At 31.8% G+C, this 8555-nt stretch overlaps 1 long non-coding RNA gene across 1 annotated transcript; it reads left to right on the forward strand.

Moving 5' to 3' along the window:
• Positions 1-616: 616 nt before the first annotated feature.
• Positions 617-894, forward strand: LOC122514847. The gene is made up of 2 exons (XR_006303136.1): positions 617-697; positions 797-894. It is a non-coding gene; the product is annotated as an uncharacterized LOC122514847 (long non-coding RNA).
• The last annotated feature ends 7661 nt before the right edge of the window (positions 895-8555 follow it).

Genomic DNA, 8555 nt, shown 5'->3' on the forward strand with positions numbered 1-8555 from the left:
AACCAAAGAGAGATGATATAAAAATCATTGAAATATTTTTTACACAGAGATTTATAATAGAAGAAATTATATGATATGAATAAAAATGCATAAATCTTGATATACAAATAAACCGAATTAAAAGGCTGCCCCACACTCTCTCGAGAGAGTGTAAATTATATAAATAAGTTAAGAACAGGGACCCCAGGTTTGCATACGGGATTGTAAATGCACCTGGGGATTTTTAAATATTGCGAAATATTCACAATAAATTAAGTTTTTAATAATGCGTCTTGAATAATTTCCTATGCGTATTGGTAATCGTATTAATCGATTAACAATTTTGTATAAAATTAAAACATTTTTCTATTTATGTATTTATATATTTAAAAAGCATGCATCAGAAACATGCATTTTTTCATATTCACTGGTGTAAATATAGAAAGGCACATTTTCTAATGCATCGAGTATTCAGTATTTTGTAATGTCCACTTTTTGGTCATTTTTTTTTTTTTTAAATTAGATTATTTATTAAATAATCCTTTTAAAAAGTTTTGATCGTGGATCAGACATTGAATTATTTTTCCACACATGCTCTTTTTAATTAGTTTTTTGTTTTAGAATGTACTGTTTTTTTTAAGCTGTAAGGTTTAATATTGAAAAATACCACTTTATCAAAAACGGATATTTACGACAATTTCTACAATAGTATCTCAAGGTTTGTAATGCCATAATTTACGATATGAAAATATAAATATAATAAAAATTATATATAAGTTATATACGTCGTTATATATAAAATTAATTTTTGTTTTAGGGTCATCGATATTGCCAAGATTCTATTCAACTGTCTGCAGTTTGCGTTCTAATAGTTGTTAAAATGTATAAAAAAAATTAAACCTTAAAACACACCAAGTTTTGCGTAATCACAAATCTATTAGGCATAACATTTTAGAGAATGCACTGCGGAACAGTGTACATCTTAGTAATTATTTGAAATTCTTGCGTTAAGATTTCCTATACTTGAAGTAAAAAGATATACGTGACCCTTATATTAAATAAAATTAAACTCTTTTTCCTACATACGCAATACTTTATCGAGTTAAAATCGATCCGTAAAGATTCACAAAATTTAAGAGAACAGTTCGGTCGTTTCTCGTTAATATAACTTTAACCTAAGGTAGGACCAGCAATAAATGTCGTTTCTTTGGATAGTTCGCATCAATACTTTTAATACTGAAACCAGCGGATGTAAGTGAATTTTATATTAAATAAAAGTTCACTCTTTTCTCTACGAATAGAATACTTTATCGACTTATAAATTTTGCTCGCAAAGTGCATATAATGTCAGTGAACGCAGTGCTGTATAGTTTACATCTAAGCCATTTCTATGAAAACTTCACAATAAATATACCCTTATAGACCGCTGAAACAAAAACGTATTGAAAATATAGTTTCTTTGAAACGAACTGATTTTTCTTGCCAGAAACTTTAATTTCTTATAAACCTTGCTTTTTAGAAAATCAGCTTATAGACCGGTATCACTAAAATCATTAAGATTAATAAACTCACTGTAACATTCACTTTTTTTGTCATAAAATTAATATTCAGAAAAACCTACATCACTAAAAGATTATTTAATAGACTGCTAGGGAAAAATAGAATTAGATTTGTACACTCTTTTCTACGCATACACATCTCTTTTCAGACTTATTATTTTAGACAACTATTGTTTCGCAGAAATATGAGGTTATAGACTGCTCGCACTGAAACCTTATGGATTTAAATGCACTTTGATGCACATTCATTTTTCTTGTATTACACTTGATTTTGAAAAAAACTTGCATCGCAGAAAGATTATGTAATAGACCGCCAGCATAAAATACACTTAGATTTGTAAGCTCTTAGCAATGCATTCACCTTTCTTTTAAGAATCTTTTATTTTTACATTTCTTGCTTTGCAGAAACATAAGCTTATAGACTTGTGGCACGAAAACCTCTTAGATTATTATGCACTTTGCTGCGCATACACTTTTCTTGTAATATAATTGATTTTCAAAGAAACATGCATTGCTGAAAGATGATCCAATAGACTGCTTGCATAAATTTTCTTGCAATACACTTTTTTTAAAAGAAACTTGCAACGCTAAAAGATGATGTGATAGACCTATACCATAGGATACACTTAAATTTTTACATTTTTTTCTAGACATTCACTTTTCTTTCGAGACTCTTTTATTTTCACATATCTTTACAGAAGAAACATAATATTATATACTGAAAGTACATAAACATTCTAGATATCCTAATTTTTTTCGTGTAACCTCGTCGTGTATATACACGTGGACCGTGAATTTTTCAGGGAACATATGTTTGTTTTAGTTTATACAATGCGTTGCTAAGCAACAGTATACGTCATTGTAAGCTAGGGCCATCTAGAGGTAGTCTACGAAAGAAATATAAACTTGGTTGGTAACAAAAATATTACTTACCGACTGTAGATTTTAGGATGGTAACTTGTCGACCACTAAGATTTGATGGTAACCTAGCAAGAAGGCTTGTCTACTGTCGGTAAGTCTGATGGTAGGTTACCATCAAATCTTTTCGGTCGGTAAGTTACCTACAGAAATCGAATGTCGGTAAGTCCTGATTGTTTATTACCATTGTATCTTTTTGTCGGTAATAGGTAATTATTTTTCTTTATGTTTTAATCAGATTTGTTAGATCGGAAAGTTTCCGAACTTTTGAAGCATTTAAAGAGCTTTATATGATTATTTTTAAAAATTTAAATGTTCTTTAGCTTGCGAGTTATTAAAAATTTTGTGTACAGCTTTCTTCCTTGTTTTTAAACATCCTATATGCTTAAATAATTGTTTAGCATCTTGTTTTTAACGGAATTTAACGAGCTTTAAAATGGCTATTGTAAAGCAATTTGAATTTTGTTAGTCTTCGAGTGATTAAAGTTTTTGTGTAGGAATTCCATCTTTTTGTTTAGACACCATATACATTGTAAATAATTAGGTTTAGCATCAGGTTGTTTTCTGTGCATTCACCCGTATCATTTCATTCTCAATTATTTAGACAACTATTGCTCTGCTGAAACATAAGCCTGTAGACTGCTTGCACTGTAACCTTATAGATTTAAATGCACTTTGATGAACAATTACTTTTCTTGTATTAAACTTAAATTTTCAACAAAACTTGCATCGCAAAAAGATGATCTAATAAACCGCTATCATAAAATACACTGAGATTTGTACTCTTTTTTCTATGCATTCAATTCTTTTTTTAAAAGCTTTAGTTAAGACAACTATTGTTTCGCAAAAATATAAGGTTACAGTGTAGCGGAAGGAACAAGGAACTTAAATTCTATTATTTGAAACACTGATCGCCACTACTATTTTTATGTAACATTTATTTTATTCATAAACTATTAGAAAACAAGAATGGATAAAAAAAATGCGTTATTGATCGAGCACGTGTAACTTCTTAATTCATTTCTTTATTTATAATAACGGAAGAAGAAAGCCATTGTAACTATGGAAACATTAATGTTCCCATAGAAACGTTGTAAGCCGTGATAGAGTGCTAGCGCTAAAAAAGCTTTGCCAAAGAATCAGTGGTGAGAATTGCAGCGCCATGCGTCGCATAGGATAAGGAAGAAATCTGCTTATAGACAGCATGCACCTACAATAGACTGCTATCAGTAACATCTATTAGATTAAAATGCACTCCGATGTACATTCTCTTTTCTTGTAACATACTTGATATTCTTAAAAAACTTGCATCGCAGGAAGATAATCTAATAGACCGCAAGCAGAAAAAAGACTTAGATTTGTACACTCTTTTCTATGCATTCACCCGTATCATTTTAGACTCAATTATTTAGACAACTATTGCTGTGCAGAAACATAAGCATATAGACTGCTTGCACTATAACCTTATAGATTTTAATGCACTTTGATACACATTCACTTTTGTTGAAATATACTTGATTTTCAAAAAAACTTGCAACGCAAAAAGATGATCTAATAAACCGATATCATAAAATACACTGAGATTTGTACTCTTTTTTCTAAGCATTCAACTCTCTTTTTAAACGCTTTAGTTAAGACAACTATTGTTTCGCAAAAATATAAGGTTACAGTGTAGCGGAAGGAACAAGGAACTTAAATTCTATTATTTCAAACACTGATCGCCACTACTATTTTTATGTAACATTTATTTTATTCATAAACTATTAGAAAACAAGAATGGATAAAAAAATGCGTTGTTGATCGAGCACGTGTAACTACTTAATTCATTTCTTTATTTATAATAACGGAAGAAGAAAGCCATTGTAACTATGGAAACATTAACGTTCCCATAGAGACGTTGTAAGCCGTGATGGAGTGTTAGCGCTAAAGTAGCTTGGTCAGAGAATCAGCGTTGAGGACGGCAGTGCCAGTCGTCCCATGGGATAAAGTTCGAAACTGCTTATCGACAGCAAGCCGCTACAATGGACTGCTATCACTTACATCTATTAGATTAAAATGCACTGTGATGCACATTCGTTTTCTTGTAATATACTAGATTTTCAAAAAAAGCTTTTATCACAAAATGATGATCCAATAGACTGCTAGTATAAAATATTCTAAGATTTGTAAGCTCTTTGCTATGCATTCACCTTTTTAGTCAGAATCATTTATTTATAAATTTCTTGCTTTGCATAATCATAAGTTTATAGACTTCTGGCACTAAAATCTCTTGGAGATTATTATGCACTTGCTGCGCATACAGTTTTCGTGTAATATACTTGATTTTCAAAGAAACATGCATTGCTGAAAGATAAACCAATATACTTTTACATTTATTCTTGTAATACACTTTTTTAAAAGAAACTATCAACGCTAAAAGATGATGTGATAGACTAGAACCATAGGATACACTAAATTTTTACATTTTTTCTAGACATTCACTTTTCTTTCGAGACTCTTTTATTTCACATATTTCCAGAAGAAACATAATATTATATACTGAAAGTACATAAACATTCTAGATATCCTAATTTTATTCGTGTAACCTCGTCGTGTATATACACGTGGACCGTGATTTTTCAGGGAACTTACGTGTGTTTTGGTTAATGCAATGCGTTGCTAAGCAACAGTTACGTCATTGTAAGCTAGGGCCATCTAGAGGTAGTCTACGAAAGAAATATAAACTTTGTTGGTAACAAAATATTACTTACCGACTGTAGATTTTAGGATGGTAACTTGCCACCGCTAAGATTTGATGGAACCTAGCAAAAGGCTTGTCTACTGTCGGTAAGTCTGATGTAGGTTACCATCAAATCTTTTCGGTCGGGAAGTTACTACAGAATACCAAATGTCGGTAAGTCCAGATTGTTTATTACCATAGATCTTTTGTCGGTAATAGGCTTTTACAAATAATTAATATAACAACTCAAATATTGGGTGTATCCTGAAAGTATATTCGAACTGCAAATAATTTATAGAACTTTTAATGAATTCTCTACTGTCGTGTTTTTTTGATGAAGTTTCAAAAAAAACTTTTCGGTCGGAAGTTGACATAAAAAATAGTAAGAAAATTTTTTTTATTTACGTTTTAATCAGATTTGTTAATCGTAAAGTTTCTGAACTTTAAGGCATTTAATAGCTCACGATTGCTTTTTAAAATTTAAATATTCTTTAGCTTGCGAGTTATTAACATTTTGTGTACAGCTTTCTTCCTTGTTTTAAAACACCTATGTACTTTAAATAATTATGTTTAACATCTTGTTTTAGGGCATTTAAAGAGCTTTAAAATGGCTAATAAAGCAATTTGAATTTGTTAGTCTTCGAGTGATTAAGTTTTTGTGTACAGATTCCATCTTTTTTTTTTGAAACCTATATATTGTAAATAATAGGTTAGCATCAGGTTGTTTTCTATGCATTCACCCGTAACATTTATACTCAATATTTAGACAACTATTGTTCCGCAGAAACATAAGCCATAGACTGCTGGCACGTAACCTTATAGATTTAAATGCACTTTGATGCACTTCATTTTCTTGTATATACTTGATTTGAAAAAATTGCATCGCAGAAAGATTATCTAATAGACCGCGAGCATAAAATACACTCAGATTTGTAAGCTCTTAGCAATGCATTCACCTTTCTTTAAGAACTTTATTTTTACATTTCTTGCTTTGCAAAACATAAGCTATAGAACTTGTGGCACTAAAACCTCTCAGATTATTATGCACTTTGCTGCGCATACACTTTTCTGTATTAAACTTGATTTTCAAAGAATCATGCATCGCAGAAAGATTATCGAATAGACCGCCAGCATAAATACACTCAGATTTGTAAGCGCTTTAGCAATGCATTCACCTTTCTTTGAAGAATCTTTTATTTTTACATTTCTTGCTTTGCAAAAACAAAGCTTATGGATTGTGGCACTAAAACCTGTGAGATTATTATGAACTTTGCTGCGCATACACTTTCTGTTAATAAATGATTTTGAAAGAAACATGCATCGCAGAAAGATTATCGAATAAACCGCCAGCATAAAATACACTCAGATTTGTAAGCGCTTAGCAATGCATTCACCTTTCTTTTAAAATCTTTTATTTTTACATTTCTTGCTTTGCAAAACATAAGCTTATAGACTTGGGCACTAAAACCTTTGAGATTATTATGCACTTTGCTGCGCATACACTTTCTTGTAATAAACTTGATTGCAAAGAATCATGCACGCTGAAAGGTTATCGAATAGACGCCAGCAAAAATACACTCAGATTGTAAGTCGCTTAGCAATGCATTCACCTTTCTTTTAAGAATCTTTTATTTTTACATTTCTTGGGCTTTGCAAAAACATAAGCTTATGGACTTGGCACTAAAACCTGTGAGATTATTATGCACTTTTGCTGCGCATACACTTTTCTTTAATAAACTTGATTTTGAAAGAAACATGCATCGCAGAAAGATTATCGAATAGACCGCCAGCATAAAATACACTCAGATTTGTAAGCTCTTAGCAATGCATTCACCTTCTTTTAAGAATCTTTTATTTTTCATTTCTTGCTTTGCAAAACATAAGCTTATGACTTGTGGCAAAAAAACCTGTGAGATTATATGCACTTTGCTGCGCATACACTTTTCTGTAATAAAACTTGATTTTCAAAGATCATGCATCGCAGAAAGATTATCGAATAGACCGCCAGCATAAATACACTCAGATTGGTAAGCTCGTAGCAATGCATTCACCTTTCTTTGAAGAATCTTTTATTTTACATTTCTTGCTTTGCAAAAACATAAGCTTATGGACTTGTGGCACTAAAACCTGTGAGATTATATGCACTTTGCTGCGCATACACTTTTCTGTAATAACTTGATTTCAAAGATCATGCATCGCTGAAAGGTATAGAATAACCGCAGCATAAAATACACTCAGATTTGTAAGCGCTTAGCAATGCATTCACCTTTCTTGAAGAATCTTTTATTTTTACATTTCTTGCTTTGCAAAAACATAAGCTTGGACTTGTGGCCTAAAACCGTGAGATTATTAGCACTTTGCTGCGCATACACTTTTCTTTAATAAACTTGATTTGAAAGAAACATGCAGCGCAAAGATTATCGAATAGACCGCCAGCATAAAAACTTCAGATTTGTAAGCTTTAGCAAGCATTCACTTTCTTTTAAGAATCTTTATTTTTACATTTCGTGCTTTGCAAAACAAGCTTATGGACTTGTGGCACTAAAACCTGTGAGATTACTTGCACTTTGCTGCGCATACACTTTTCTTGTAAAAACTTGATTGAAAGAAACATGCATCGCAGAAAGATTATCGAATAGACCGCCAGCATAAAATACACTCAGATTTGTAAGCTCGTAGCAATGCATTCACCTTTCTTTGAAGATCTTATTTTTACATTCTTGCTTTGCAAAACATAAGCTTTGGACTTGTGGCACTAAAACCTGTGAGATTACTATGCACTTTGCTGCGCAACACTTTCTTGTAATAACTTGATTTTCAAAGAATCATGCATCGCTGAAAGGTTATCGAATAGACCGCCAGCATAAATACACTCAGATTTGTAAGCGCTTAGCAATGCATTCACCTTTCTTTTAAGAATCTTTTATTTTACATTTCTTGCTTTGCAAAAACATAAGCTATGGACTTGTGGCACTGAAACCGTGAGATTACTATGCACTTTGCTGCGCATACACTTTTCTTGTATAAACGTTGATTTTCAAAGAATCATGCATCGCAGAAAGGTTATCGAATAGACCGCCAGCATAAAATACACTCAGATTTGTAGCGCTTAGCAATGCATTCACCTTTCTTGAAGAATCTTTTATTACATTTCTTGCTTTGCAAAACATAAGCTTAGGACTTTTGGCACTGAAACCCTTGAGATTACTAGCACTTTGCGCGCATACACTTTTCTTGTAATAACTTGATTTTCAAAGAATCATGGCTCGCTGAAAGGTTATCGAATAGACCGCCAGCATGAAATACACTCAGATTTGTAAGCGCTTAGCATGCATTCACCTTTCTTTGAAGAATCTTTTATTTTACATTTCTTGCTTTGC

The sequence above is a fragment of the Polistes fuscatus genome, unplaced genomic scaffold (genome assembly GCF_010416935.1).
Source record: "Polistes fuscatus isolate 324 unplaced genomic scaffold, CU_Pfus_HIC Scaffold16, whole genome shotgun sequence".
Taxonomy (NCBI): domain Eukaryota; kingdom Metazoa; phylum Arthropoda; class Insecta; order Hymenoptera; family Vespidae; genus Polistes; species Polistes fuscatus.